Source organism: Tachypleus tridentatus, chromosome 8, assembly GCF_004210375.1.
Source record: "Tachypleus tridentatus isolate NWPU-2018 chromosome 8, ASM421037v1, whole genome shotgun sequence".
NCBI lineage: Eukaryota > Metazoa > Arthropoda > Merostomata > Xiphosura > Limulidae > Tachypleus > Tachypleus tridentatus.
Window position 1 is genome coordinate 117,369,882 of NC_134832.1, and position 16,378 is coordinate 117,386,259.

A 16,378-nucleotide genomic window follows, 5' to 3' on the forward strand; every position below is an offset into this window, starting at 1 on the left:
TGTATTATTTGTAGCAGATTATATTTCTCTGTCTTAGGGGGAGTATATTTGAGTTGAAAAGGTCAGTGACAGAAACATCCATTACAGGCTGAATGGATGGAACTTCATGTTTCAGCTTACAAATGCTATGGAAGAATGACCAGTCATGTAGAGATGTTATCACGAAACAAAGAAAACAACTCTCGTGCATGATCAACATCTTATTCTCTCTCGGTATTACTTGGTGTTCAATGTGACTAATTCCATAGAGATCTATCTTGAGATAAATTAAGTCTTAGGTCTATTCACTGATCAATTATAGGTAGCCATTCACTCATCTATGCAAGCATAAACGCTGTCTTTGTCGTTGTTATTGTTTTTTTAGTAATAAAGATCAACCCCCAGTCTGTTTATTTCTCGTTTTACGTAAAACTGGATTGGGTTTTCAAATTCAGAACTGTCTACAAATTTCCTGTTTGAATTTTCTGTTATTAAGCAGAGATATCTAATACTTGGACGGAAATCAATTTATTTGAAAATTCTGCAATAGCAAGGTTTCATTATCGCCTAGAAGCATGCTTCAGAAATACCATAATGGTCATTGATTCTTCTGTCTATAAACTTTGATCACAGAAACACATAAAAATGCCTGCTTGCTAATCAAAGAGATTTTAAAGTGAACATTTCATTGAGCAGATATCATATGATTTAAAATCGTGCTAGAAACTCCTATGATTTACAATTATTTACAATGCTAATGTGCAGACTATATTAAAATATTTTGGGTCCTAACTTGACATTTAGTATGATAAATATATACTTTTACAAATAAAACATTGATAGAAGACATATCACATGTTGCCTCATCAAAATAATGTTTGAACGAATAGCAACCTGAACTAAATGACAAAGTCAGAGATCTCTAGGGCTCAGAAATAGCTGTTTCTTGTTTTTAACTACTAAATTGAGCACAGGAGCTATCCACCAAAAAGGTTTCGTCCTGCTCTGAAACGAATAATAGGAACAGTTCCCACTTTCATAAGATGCTCACAACTCAAAGACCATAGCGTACTCAGCGGTATCATGTCTCAAATTCCAGACTCTTTGATCCACAGCCCAACACGCTAATCACTAGTCCACACCTAGTTTCTAGAGTTTATTAACCATTAAAATGTAAAATATTATCCCCAAATAAATAAATATACACTATGAAAGAGGAAGAAATATTTTGTGATCAGGTTCTAAAAGTTGCATTTCACGTTTTTCATACTAAAATTTCCATAATTTGGAAGGGATTTCAAGACAGGATTTTTAGTTCTGATGAAGATTGCACATGTTGAATATTTGTGTTAAATTACCAAGATCAAATATACGAAATTTCGTTACTACACTGATATCAAAGACCAATTAATCTGGGTTGGCAAGTAACTATAAATGTTTTCTAAGACACAAATATTTCCATGTTTAACAGTATGTGTTTCCGAACAGTCGACTGTTGGACAAGTAACTGAGCTTATTTGTGTTTGTTTCGGTTATTTTTATAACGGTGCAGCTTATGTATAGTTTCACCGTCTACCTGTGTATTTCCATATATTATGATTTTTGTTGCTGTTCATAAGTCAGGTGTTGCGTATGGTTTGCTTTAAAAAAAGCAAAATACAAGGCTTATTACTTTATGAGTGTAAATTATTAACTGTTAGTTGAGTAAAGTACTCACACAGTTTGAAGCTCAATCTATTAATATTTTGAAATATTTGAAATCAAAATATTAATAGATTGAGCTTTTGATTTCAAAATATTGCATAATTTTCTGATTCGGAATAATCCGATTTATATTAAGTATTTCAGTTTGTAGTTACGTCATAAAATATATTTTTGTTTCAAGAATGCTGTTATCATAAGTGCTCAAAATATCATTTTATTTTATCCCACACTTTTGGGCACTTGAATGTAAGCAATTACTATATTTATTTTTTGCTTTTGGAAGGTTCAATGAAATTGCTTCCGCCACTTGAATGGTGCTTCCCTCTGCAAACTGTTCGAGCTGCCCTCTTGCGAAAGCACCTGAAAACGTAGGATTAAACAAGATTTTCTCTTAGGGTAGCAACAAAACGGATACCGTAGCGGAGGGTTTAGTGTGATAAATGTAGGTTTTCTTTGTGAATTGTAGCACATATGGGTGATTTGGTAGATCAGAACAAAATTTCATTTATTAGTAAATCAAGTTTGATGCATTAAAAACAGACTCAAATATTGCTTGAAAACGTCACAGGTTAACGTCAACGGATGAAGCTTAGTTACGTATCATTCTTCTCCAGTCGGAATGAGTCTCATTTCATGAAAACCCGTCTGTGAATTACGAATTGCAATACAAAGCGAAGTGTGCTAAGGAGACCAAAGTAAAGATTCATCAGTCTAAAATTTTTATCAATGTAGTAAGTGGATATATTTAGTCAAAACAAGGTAAGATATTTTTGTTATTTTCGACGTTAGATTTTTATATTCAATTTTTATTATATTATCGCTTTATGTCAATAAATTTAATATTGAAGCTTGTCTAAATAAAGCTAAATAGTTGATTTAACGTTACGTGATTTCCATGTGTACTTAAATGGTTTGTATTATTTGTTTAAATGAAAAAGTGCACGAAAGGTTAACAGTACTGTGCACATGACAAGGATCAAATACCGAAATTTAACGTTCTTAGTTCTCAAGCGCACCCCGCTAGTACAGCGGTATGTCTCCGGATTTACAACGCTAAAATCAGGGGTTCGATTCCCCTCTGTGGGCTGCGCAGATAGCCCTCTGTGGCTTTGCTATAAGAAAAACACACAAGTTCTCAAGCCTACTGCTGAGCCACTAGAATGTTTTTTTTGTAAATATATTTTTATGCCTACTTTATACTAAAAGGGTGCACTTAAAACTAATAATTAAATAGAAAACTGATGGTTTCAGTTTAATATCATGTTGGTGTTGTTTTTTTTTCATTCATTGTGCTTACTCAATACTTCAATTATTATAATATATAACATAATAAATGGTATATAACTTTTATGATTTAGTACATCATACTATTTATAATATCTACCAGTCATAACACAATACTATAATAAAATAAAACACAGTTACACAGTTTTACAGTTAATAATAATAATAATAAACTTTTAAAGCAAGCATTAACATTTATATTTAAAGACAGGACAATCAATAGATTTCTATTAGTAACTATTTTTGTCTTCAGTCGTCATTAGTGGCGTACAGAACTGTAACTAGGGCGGGGCAGCTGCCCCGGGCTCAAGAGTTAAGAGACGGCAAGATGGCTTGCCACGGCACTCTCAAAGGACAGGAGGGCGCTAATATGATGGCTTGTCCTGGGCGCTAAATTGCCAAGTTACTAGTCTGAGGGCGTGAAACTATTTTGTGATTTCACTTCCTAACAAAAGTAGTTGAATATGTAATGATTGAAGATGTATAATAGAGAAAAAGGGATGGGTTTCGTTTCTTGGTAAAGCTGTTTATTGGTTATTATTTCAGGCAATAAACGATTTTCATTTCTTCTATATGATAAAAGTAGCCAGAATAAAAGAATGACTTTTTGGGCACTTGTTATATTTATAGGGCCATTCAATGAACGTGTACAAAGTGAAAGAAAACCAAATGGTAGGAGTGAAAACATTTTATTAGATAGATGGGAAGATAGAAAGATCGATTTTCGAAGCGTAAGGCCGTGAAAAATATAAATCTAGTTGGAGCTAATCTTGGGTGATTCATTGCAATTTAAATTCGAAACAGGGAACACTTTTTTATCTTTAAGATAATATGGAAATATAATAAAAACAAGTAAGACAATGAAAAACAAATACCAAATTCTCTTGTTTTTCATATAAAATTCAGTGAGTTAACTTATATTTGGTTTGTATACAGAGACGAGAAAGAGCACCTGCAGGATAAATACAGAACCTTAATCTTGGCTTGGTATCGGTGTACGAATCACGTTTCTAAGAAAGCGTAGAAAAACAACACCAAATAAACCAAAAACAAACAACCTTTTTTCTGCATATTATTTCCTTGGCTCTTTGTCCAATGTCTTAATAAAGAGGGTTATGAGATTAGAAATGAATAACAGTTTTCACATATATGCAGACATATACGGTTGAATATTAGGTGTTCGTTTGTTGATGATAAATATGTGAAAACGTTTCGCGTAAAATCGAAACACGTTTTATTTTATTGTTTCATCTCTTCCACAGCTTGATATGCTTGCAAACACGTGTTTCTTATTCAAAACCAGACATGCTATATGTCTCTTATCCCAGTTTCAGCTGATTGAGTTTTCACTACTAACATTATATTTATTCCCAAAGTGTTACCGTGAAAGTCATGTTCGAATAGCAGTGCGTGTAATCAGGATTTATAATCTTGTCGTTGGAAAATGTTAGTAACGAAGAAACCTATCAAATGTTCTGAATGAAAAACAAAGGGGGGGGGAAGAAAATTTAACTCAGAAGTTAAAGAGGAACATTAAATAATTTCCAGTTTGTTTATTTATTTGTGTTTATTTGTTGTTAAGCGCAAAGCTGCACAATGAGCTCTCTGTGCTCTGCTCTTCTTGGGAATAAATGAGCCCTCAGACTTACCATTGAATCGCCGGAGAGGTGGAGTAATTATTTGTATAGATATTTTCTTATATTAAATTTTAGGTGATTTATATGGTTTACAAGAAAGTTTGATGAATCAGTTAATAATAAACGGTAGAATAAAACGAACCCTCAATATATGTATATAATATTTACTACTGAAACTTTCAAATTATATATCCAATAATTATAATTATCACCATTAGACGATTTTCACAGAAAGTTTACCATAGTTAGTCGACAGATGGTAATTTTATTCGGTCCTTCAGCAAGTTGTATCTTCTGGGATTCAACCCAGAATTTTAGCTTCAAAAGATGTTAAGCTTACCACTGAGCCACTAGGAACGGCTTGAATTTAGCAGCTGCTAAGAGTTGACTAGAGCTACTACATTGGAATGTAGATGATATCACTTGTTTTTACTACCATTAAACATACTCTTAATTTCGAAAAATTTAGCACATCTACAAATATTGACTATTCTGCCTAAACAATCTATCAAAGAGTTTATACTGCAGTTTGGAAAATTCAGTTATTCAAATAGCAACTTAAACTTTTAATATAAAAAGGAAAGTGACGTTCGTTTTCCTCGTCGTAACCAATGGTACAGTGAGGACTAATACATTTGGAACTGATATGTAAAGTCAACTCAAATCCAGCTCATTTTAATATCAGGTAATAAAAGTATTGCTGACATTCTGGTTTGATTTTCGCGCAAAGCTACTTGAGGGCTATCTGCGTTAGCCGTCCCTAATTTAGCAGTGTGAGACTAGAGGGAAGACAGCTAGTCATCACCACCCACTGCAAACTCTTGAACTACTCTTTTACCAACGAATAGTGGGATTGACCGTTACATTATAACGTCCTCACGGCTGAAAGGGCGAGCATGCTTGGTATGACGGGGATTCGAACCCGCGCCCCTCAGACTACGAGTCGAGTGCCTTAACCACCTGGCCATGCTTAGCCACGCCAGCAGTCTGAATCAAGTTTAAAAAAAAAAAGACAATTTGTAAAGCATAGTGAAATATTTTCATACACACTACATCTTTCGACTGTGCATTGGTTTGTCTTCTTCAGGTTTGCTCTGTCGAAACACTTAGTATGTAATAAAATATTGCATCATTCTTGTAAATTGTTGTTCCTTATACGTACAAGTCTTCTAGCCTAGTGTGTTTCCATATACAAATATTTCAAACAAGCAGTTAACGAAACGAGCTTTCGAATTTTCGATCTGTTGGGATCTAATTATAAGAGAGAATTGGGAGGTGTAACACGCTCGTGAAATCGAGAAACCATATAAATCACTGTTCAATGCGGCGTTGACATTTCTTTAAAGATTTATTAAATATGACACGGCATTAGGACGCGCAATTTATTCAATGCTGAATTTATAAAAGTATTTTTATTCATTTAAACATATAAAATATTTATTGTTTTATGATATACAATTGGAAATTTTAACTTTATGCTAATGTGGGTTAAACGGTTTCAGATATAGACGTTCTCAGTTTTTAACTACTGACTAGTGATAAGGCAGCTAGCAATCGGTACTCACCGCCACAACAACAGCTTTTTTCAGCTCTTTGAACCAAATAACTTCATTGTCACCTTATAAAGTGTCCGCAACGGAAAATATGGAGTGTTTGCATCTTCACTACGTTCTAAATTTTGGAAACTACGAACCGTAGGTTGACACGATTTAGTTTGCTAGTTACACAAAAAATAACCATTCTACTATATGAACTGTTCTAAACTCGTATGCGGGGATCGATCCTCGAATTTTAACATTATAATACGTCAAATTTACTACTCAACCATTTGGATTTAAAATGCATGGGTTGGACAACATTCTCAATGGCATATAACGTCTTTGTTCAGCTTTCTTTTCCGACAGGTTTAACTTCTGGAAGCATAACTATTTCAATCTCAGCATTACACGGAGAGAACGGATATCATTTTTCTTACCCCTATTCTTTGTGCTTGTTACTGAAACTATCAAGCTCCAATCAAAACTGTTCTGAACATGACAATTAAACTCCCCCTTTTGTTTTTTATGGCAAAGCCACTAGGGCTAATTTTCGGCAACGTCCACCATCAACTGTTGGATTAAACTTGACTATCGAATAAATGGATTTACTGTCACATCATAACACTTCCACGGCTGAAAAGACGAGCATTTTTGGCGCAAGGTTTCGACCCCGCTATCCGCAGATTGATATCGTTGAGTTAAGATTGCATAGATTGTCAAACATGAATTAAGTAGTTTGGTACCAAAACTGTGATCATAAGATTACCTATATTACTCATATGTATGTTTTACGACTGGACTGCTTTCTCTTTTTTTTTTTGAGGGGCTCGTCTGCTCTGTTGAGCCACATCGTACGCTACCGTAAAAGTCCAGTTTCGTGACAATAAGCTTGACGATCATGAGGTAGAGTGAAGGTCTTTCGACCCTGTCTATCATTATGTTCTTAGCTAACGTCATCGTGCATCAGAAATGACTAATTAAAATTATGTGAATTCCGTTAAGCCTCACAGCATATATTAAGTTTTATGTAACGATTTTTTAAAAAATGTATTTATTTAAATAGTTTTAATAGTAATTCGTTTGGTTGTTGAATGTTGAGCAAAGTTACTAGGGGTTGTCTGTGTTAGTCATCCATAATTGTAAAGAGATAGGCTACAGAAAAGGCGGCTAGTCTAAATCACTTACTGTTAACTCTTGGTCTAAACTTGTCTTATTGAATGTTGGTAGTTGACCGACATCCCTGTAACGCACCCATTGCCCCAAAGTGCGAAACGCATTAATGTGGTTAACGGTACGCTTGTATAATCAGTTTGGGCATGTTAACCACTAAGCCACGCCTGGTAGAATACTTAAAGAGGAATGTATTAATTTGCATGTGTACAATAATCTAATTACATATATCAGATGAAGACATAGTAATATAACTGTTATTGTGTAAGTGTGTTATGAGAAATATGTGTTATTAATCTTTAGTAGCCAGTTTGTGTGTTTCTTATAGCACAGCTACATCGGGCTATTTGCCGAGCCCACCGAGGGGAATCAAACCCTGACTTTAACGTTGTAAATCCGGAGACTTACCCTTGTACTAGCGGGGGGATTAGCCAGTTAACTCTCAGTTTAAATGTTGGTATTTAAAAAAGGCTTAGTTATGGTTTATATAATGCAAGCAACTGAGTTCGGTATTACTTGAAAATACCAAGAGGAATTTGAGCCACTGCTTACCAGCAATCATATTTACTTAACTAAAAGGGGCCCGGCATGGCCAGGTGGTTAAGGCGTTCAACTCGTAATCTGAAGGTCGCGGGTTCGAATCCCCGTCGCACCAAACATGCTCGCTCTTTCAGCCGTGGGGGCGTTATAATGTAATGGTCAATCCCACTATTCGTTGGCAAAAGAGTAGTCCAAGAGTTGGTGGTGAGTGGTGATGACTAGCTGCCTTCCCTCTAATCTTCCACTGCAAAATTAGGGACGACTAGCGCAGATAGCTTTCGTGTAGCTTTGCGCGAAATTCAAGAAACAAACGTAGCTAAAAAGATATTCATTTTATAATCACTCTTTTAAGTTACAACAATATTTAAAACTGTCTTATGTAAGATATACTGTATTTATGGGATCATAGTTTCTAAAACTTAAAAACCAGAGAGAAAATGATTTACACGTGAATATTCTTTAATTATAAACTTATGTAATGAGTGTAATATGCGTCAAAATCATTACATACTGTTTAATTACGAAACGATGAGGGATATGTTCAGATCTCTCGAATTAAATTTATTTACAATAACCGCGAGGACGATGCATTATACTTGTCATATCATTGGATATTCGAGGACGGTGCATTGCATTCGTCATCTCATTGTATATTAGAGGACCGTGCGTTACACCCGTCGTCTCGTTAGATATTAGGACGGTGTGTCACACTAGTCATCTCAATGGATTTTAGAGGATAGTACATTACATTCATCATTCCTTTGGATATTCGAGGACGGTGTGTTACACCCGTCATTTCAGTTCATATTCGAGGATTGTGTGTTACATACACTTGTTATCTCATTGGATACTTGAATACAAACTCGTAATAGTCATATGAAACAGTTAAGTATGGACGTCAACTTTTTTATACTTATGTTTTGCAAGCAAAATGTTTTGGAAATCTTAGAAATCAGCTGCTGAGATGTTTGTTGTTCACGAACAGTTGAGTTTTTGTCAAAATTTAAAATGTCAGCTAAGTTCAGTAAGTTGGACAGTATATAGTGCTGAAGCTGACGTAACATGGTTACCTGTTAAGACTAGAAACTGCTGAACCTCACGTAGCATGGTTACCTGTTGAGACTAGAAGGTTAAGGTAAAAATAAAACCGAGAAAAATTCTAAAATATCCGTTGAAATTTACGTAGTTTGAGTAAGGAGGGTTTTTGTTTCCATATCTCCGACACACGGTTTTGTTAAGCCATTTATGGCAATTTCAACTATATCTGACTTTTGTAGACCACTTACAAAAGACGAAATCGGATCTCATTAGTGGCAAGGTTAAAATATATACATTCTTACTTCAATCGCTGTTCGCATCAGATCATCTGAGAGACAATTTTTATAAAGTACAACAGTAAGTGGTCGTCTGTGTCTCATACTCAATTAAATAGGTGTCTTATATTCAGTTTCATATGTTCCTATGGTACCATATCCGGGTGTTTTGTTTTGTTTTCTAGTTGCTATAAAAGTTCTAAGCGTAAAACACAAACTACAGAAGTAAATCTTTTATCACAGCATTTGCTTCGTAAACCAGTGATGTTGTGAGTCTTAAAAACTTATTACTGGCTTATCGCCGTAGAGGTATGAAAATTTATTATCCCGGTAAAAGTAGTGTTATATAGATGGCAAGATAATCCAATTTCCACCAGGAGAAAAGGTAGTAACAAGTCTTCTAGTGGATGAAATATTATCGACCTTCACCTGGAGAGTGTGTGGTAATCAGTCCACGGATGACAACTTTCCTTTCCTATATCTAATATTCTTCGACAATGAGTCCTTTACTGTACTTAAGTAATTTAGAGAAATAGATGAAGTAGTTTCGTACGATTTTCGTAAAACACGTCTGATGAATAAGTGCCGTTACTTTACAATGTGGTCTGTCATCAGTGTTTTTCGCTTCTATTCATATTGGAAGACCAGGTGGTTAGTGTGCTTGACTCGTAATCTGAGGGTTGAGGGTTCGAGTCCCTATCACACCAAATATGTTCGCTCTTTCAGCTGTGGAGGCGTTATAATGTGAAGGTCAATCCCACTATTCGTTGGTAAAAGAGTAGCTGAAGAGTTGGCGGTGGGTGGTGATGAATAGCTGCCTTCCCTATAGTCTTATACTGCTATGTTAAGGTGGGCTAGCGAAGATAGCCCTTGTGTAGCTTGAGAGAAATTCAAAAGCAAAAATAAACAATCAGAAATTGGGATTACATTTCTAGTAAATTAAAACAAAACAGGTACTTCTGATTTAAAATAAAATACAGAAATATTTTTGGTTTTAACGCTAACAACATGGAAAAATAATTCAAGTGTTGAATAAATACTATATTATTATTTTATGCAGTCTAAAAAGGAAACTAAAAACATTTTGAAACGAAAATAGTTATCGTGAAAGCATATTTGAGTAAGCAAATGAATTATTTGGATTTAAATGTTCTCTAAAAGTGTGTTTAGGATGACCTGATAATTAAACATGAGGTGTTTGTTTTGAATTTCGCGAAAAGCTACTCAAGGGCTATCTGCGCTAGCCGTCCCTAATTTAGCTCCTCTTATCCCAACGAATAGTGGGATTGGTCGTCACATTATAACGCCCCCAGGACTGAAAGGGCGAGCATGGTTTGTTTGACGGGGATTCGAACCCGCGACCCTCAGGTTACGAGTCGATCGCCTTAAACCACCTGGTCATGTCAGGGCCCTACTTGTTAGTGAAAATATGCAATGTATAATAAGAATGACTTAATATATTGTCAAATAACTCTTATAGTAAAGAAGGATAAAAAGTATTTCAATTAAAGGGTATTTTGTATATTAAGTTTTGTAGTGATTTTGTAGAATGAATTTTACGACAAAAAGTACAAGAAGAAAGGCTTAAAGTGAAGAATGTCTTTAAAACAGATCAAGATAAACAAAGAACTTTCCAGAAGAAAGATTCAAAACAAAGATTGTATCGTGGAAGTACGTGATAAAGTAAGACATATTTGTAACTTAAATGTCCTTAGGCTGTATGTTCACTGTAAAATAAAGCAAGAACGATTCAAAGTATACACTCTTTATTCAAAGGCACTTTAAAGTAAAATATGATCCCTGTGAACGAAACAAAGAAATATAGCTTACAGTAGAGAAAAAGTAACAAGGGATTTGAAAAATACACGAGTAGATTTTCGTACTTGCTGCTGTTGCAGATAATAAACAAATAACACGAATTTTTCTAGACTCCTTGTATACTTTGGGTATGGGTCGTTAATGGAATTATATGCTCATTTTGGGCAAAGTAGAACTCTGTGTGCAACCATATAGAATGTTTGGTTATGTCCGTCATACGTACGTTTTTGTATGTAACTATTTAAAACAGTCATCTGTAACTATCTAGAATATTTAGTCTTCTGTATCACTGTATAACTATGAAGAACATCCAGTCATCTACATTACTGTGTGTACTATTTAGAACATCTGTAATGTTAGAAAAACACGTAGGTTAAAGAAGTTTTAATAGAAATGAATATAAACTCTGTAACCCGATCGATTTCGAAAGTGCTAGGGTTATAGGGTTCTTAGTAGAGCATCCTGCCATCTACATCTCTATGTGTAACTATGGTCGTCTATATCACTGTACGTACCATCTAGAACATCCGGTCGTTTACATCACCATGCGTGACCAAGTAAAGTATTCGGTCGTCTACAGCTCTGTGTGGAACTATCCAGAACATTCGATTATGTTTATATATAACTGTTTGCACTTATTTAGAATATCTTGTTCTATAGATTCCTGTATGTACCATAGAGATTATCTTGTTCTATCGATCCATGTATGTACCGTTTATATTATCTTGTTCTATAGATCCCTGCATGTACCATATAGAATATCTTGTTCTATAGATCCCTGTATATACCATCTAGAATACCTTGTACATTTTAATGTGTAACCATCTAGAACGTTTGTTTATATTAATTTCTGATAATGGTAATTTACTGTGTGGTTCTAAATCTCACAGAAAGAACAACAACAAACAAACAACTGTAACCACAATTAATGTTCACAACATGTTTAATGGAAACATATCTTCTATAAAATCAAATCATTTTTCCATTAGCGTTTGATTTCGAGGCTTAGTTGCTTATTTGCAACCTATTACTGTTTTGCCACAGCAGTTAATGCCAATCAAGTCGAAAAAAAATGATATCTTTGTTATTCCCAGATAACCAAAGTTTGATACTCAAAAATCATTTATATTTTTTGTGAAACTATCATGTACAACGGGTACATTTTTGTGTAATTATTAATTATAAAAAAATTCTGTAATGTACGTGTCTTTGTGTAACTATGTAGAACATTCTTTCTTTCTGTAACTGTGTATTGTCGTATAGATTTCTGTGTGTAAATATATAGAACGTTCTGTCATGTACGTTTCTATCTGTAATTGTGTATAACATTCTTTTGTATGTAACTGTGTATTGTCGTATAGATTTCTGTGTGTAAATATATAGAACGTGTTGTCACGTACGGTTCTATTTGTAGTTGTGTATAACATACTGTCTTGTACGTTTCTGTGCGTAACTATCTAGAACATTCTGTCGTGGGCGATTCTCTGTGTAACTTTGTAGAACATTCCGTTATGTATATTTGTGTATGGAACTATCCAGAACATTTTTTTTCGTGTACGTTTCTGTGTGGAGCTATGTAGTATATATAGTCTGTAGTGTATGTTTCTGTGTTTAACGATGTAGAACAGTTTGAAATTAACTATCTAGAATAATATATCATGTACGTTTATGTAACTCTGCAGGTAATAGGGTGTGATTCCTCCGTGAAAATACTTTACGAACATCTGGTAATATACGTCCCTGTGTATAACCATATAGAATATACAGCTGTATAAGAAGTATTCATCTTTATTTTCAAACCTTGCAAACATTCGGTAAAGTGTAATTTTCTATGAACTTCATGCTTAATTTGTGAATGTGTCTTAACAGCGGAGTTATTCCATTTATAATGCAAAGTTATTCTGACTGAAAGTTAAAGTTATTTGAATGCAAAATAGATTATTATATAGCCTGACCACCTGATGTTATATAATGTAAGTAGACCTTTGCAGTGGAAGTTTGTAGAAGTTCCAGTATATTCCGTGTGGACAAAACAGATCAGAAAAATTGAATGTCCTGATCTCATAAATCAGTCGGTAATATATATATTACTATGTTTGTGTGTTTGTTTGCACCCTAATTCTTCCGTGCCAATCTCAATTAAACTTTGTGTGTAAACAATATGAACTATGTAAAACGTCCTAAGAGAGTCAAAATTGAAATTACCGTATTACTCTTTTGTAAAGCCTGTTGATTAATTATTCCCAGCCTATTGAGTCAATCTCAAACAATATTGGTAGGTCGATGCTTTAAACAATATTGAATGTTCTAAAGGGAATCGAGGTCAAATTATGAACGTTGCTGGATAGTTTCTCAAACAACCATGCTTTTCTCATGATTGATTGGATGTAAGTTGTTCAAGAGTGGGATCAATTCAAAATCTTTATTTGTTGGTAAATGGAAAGCAAACTGCAAATGTTGCTTATGAAGAAACTTTGTTATAATTTTAAAATTTGAGATAAAGTTTATTTTCAAGAGAATCGAAACCTCATTTTTAGCGTTGTAAGCCCGCATAAATGCCACTGAGCCACGGGGGGTGAATTTTTCAAGAGCACATAGAGTAAACAAAACAACAATGGTGTTTCATGTTCAGCGTGCTTTATGTACGATTCATGCAAGCCAATATGTGTATCTTTAACAAAGACAAATGAATGTTTTAGTTGAACGTATATGTATATATATACATATGAATGAAACTCTCACGGTTTGAGCAAATTTTCAATGCAAGCGTGGGAAATAAAACAGTACAGAATTAGATAAGTGCCTTTGAACTTCAAACTTTAGTGTTATTTGCACTACTTATAACAGTGTGGAAATGTCAGGGGTGAACGCTTTTCTTATGTTCGTCTTCAAAGAAATTCACTTGTTTCTCACGGCAGTAATCCTTGGGAAATGAAAGATTATCTAATACTTGAAATTTAGAATTATATGAAACATTTTAGTTATGATAACAGTGTAGTTTAAAGTAGTGTTTTCTACAGTTTTAGAAACACCACCCTCCACCCACTTTCTGCAGCTCCAGCGTAAAACAATCCAGTATGAGTAATCGTTCGTGAATTCTTGGTACATCACAAGAGTAATAACGGAACCTTTATACGTATTATTAGGTAGTTTATGTTGGGAAGTGGGCTTAATGCTAATTAAACAGCTCCTTATAAGATATTAAATGTTGTGTTTACAGATTTTTATTTCTATGTTTTTCATAATTACCAGGAAGTTTGACACACGACCCATCCCATGTTTAGAAACTAGAATCTGTTTATGTCAAACTACGGTTCTTGAGGCTACTGGTACATGATGCCTCGAAACGTATAATAATCTAGTTTCATTATATTTTATTTAAACAATGTAATTTACTCGCACATACATGTAAAGAACTAAGATTAACTCTGATTTTGTTGCCTAAGAAACATTTATAAAATTTCTAACACTACGCCTACTTGTGTATTATTCTACAGGGTGGCCCGTAAGTCCCTACCAATCCATATATCTTATGTATCCAGTGTATCTGTGTGCTGTCCCTCATTCTCTCTGCATAATATTATGCGACGCCATGTTCTGTGAGACATTTTCCTCAACATAGCAGGGGTTATTGTTCCAAATGCCGAGGTAACAGCTGCCTTCAACTCATCATTAGTATGACATAACATAATAACATATGGATGGGTAGGGATTTACGGGCCACCCTGTACAAATGATTTCGAATGTATTTAGTAATAAAACACACGCACACAAACACTCAGAAAGTTACAGTAACTAGCACTTAAGAGACGCGCATTTGCACAGTACATGGCGAAAGTAAGTTAAGTATAACAATTAACTTCGCAGAGTTAACGAAAAGATATGTTTTGTGTGTGCGTGTGTTTTCTTATAGCAAAGCCAAATCGGGCTATCTGCTGATTCCACCGAGGGGAATATTTTTGTGTCTGGAGTTAAGTAAAAGAATGGGGAATTTAAAAACCTGCAAATAAAGATGGTAAAAATTAAGGAAACAGAGACGAAGATATTTTAAACATTACTACCTTAAAGTTCGGTACAGCGGTATGCCCGCGGACTCACAACGCTAGAAACCGGGTTTCGATACCCGTGTTGGGCAGAGTACTGATAGCCCTTTGTGTAGACTTCTGCTTAACTACAAACTCTTATTATGGCTCCAAGCTGTTACCTACAGTTATATTAAGTGAAGTCAAATAGGGATTTGTAGATTGAGTAAACAATGTCTACAGCACCTCTCGCCTTGTTACCTTTCTTAACAACACTTATTTGCAGGTATTTAAACTCCCATATTTTATTTATCTTCCAATAACATCGTTTACACGTGAATTATGATGTTTTTTGTAGCTTATGTGGAATACAGAATAAACAAATCAACTTTTCATTGTCCCTACAATCTTCGCAATACATTATTGAGTATTCTATGAAAGGTTTGGCGTAATATACCAAGCTGTTTTTCTTGTAGGTAGCAAGAAAAAAAAAAGAACAATTATAAAGGACTGTTTCTAGAGAATTTTCTTTTCTTTGTAAGCCTAACATGCATGCTTTTGGGGGGCATTTTTATATGTGTACAGCCTTATCAGTCAGTAATAAAGTTTTAAATCGTTAATTGAACTGAAACTTTACTGTTTAAAGTTATTTTTGATCGGAATTTCTATTAGGAGTTTGTGCAATTCGTTGCAGTTTGTATTATAAACCACTATCGTGGTTCATGATACACTTGTATAAAAACGTTTCAGTTTGAACTCTGCTTGTGAAACGTGTGTTTCAATCATTTATACAAGTAAATATTAAAACTTCCATAGTTATTTCCAGAATAGTTGGCTAGAGAGACGTCGATATCACATAACGTATCTCTATTTTAAATTGCTTCTTTTTTCCAGGAACGATCTAGTACATCCGCAGGAATCAAACCATAAATCTAGGTAAATCTTTTATCCTCTTGTAGTTCAAAATGATTTTCCAAATATATGCATTTAGTGCACTGTTTTGTATTGAATATCTCTCTAAAAGAAATTATTTTGTTTAAAAAGGCAGTTCAATCCTCTTCTGATCTAGTTTTTAACGATTCTGAACGTGTTAATGAATTAACAACATCTGCTTTATCAAACTTCTTCAAACTAAATGGCTTCGTTTTAGTGGAAACACTTAAAACTAGATTGGTGGTGTTTCGTTGATTTGGATATTTTCCCTTAGCTTAGCAAATTTGTTTCTATGTTTATGTATGAAACTAATTGAATTAGTGTTTTGGCATTTGTTATACTGTACATAAGTTAATGTTACCTTTTTTAATCATTAACAGAAATTATATCCTTGTTAGCTATAAACATAAAACATCATATACGTATTATTTATGAACACA

The 16,378-nt window shown here is 34.3% G+C and overlaps 1 protein-coding gene across 2 annotated transcripts in view; it reads left to right on the plus strand.

Annotated features, from left to right (window-relative positions):
• Positions 1-2,051: 2,051 nt before the first annotated feature.
• The window catches only part of LOC143223300 (arrestin domain-containing protein 2-like), a 100,824-nt gene continuing 86,497 nt past the window's right edge, over positions 2,052-16,378 (plus strand). Inside the window, exons 1-2 of one of the 2 annotated variants that reach the window (XM_076451097.1) lie at positions 2,052-2,442; positions 15,900-15,941. The gene's annotated coding sequence lies outside the window, so the exon portion shown is untranslated. The remainder of the gene's footprint in view (positions 2,443-15,899; positions 15,942-16,378) is intronic. The other variant, XM_076451096.1, reaches the window with a different exon arrangement.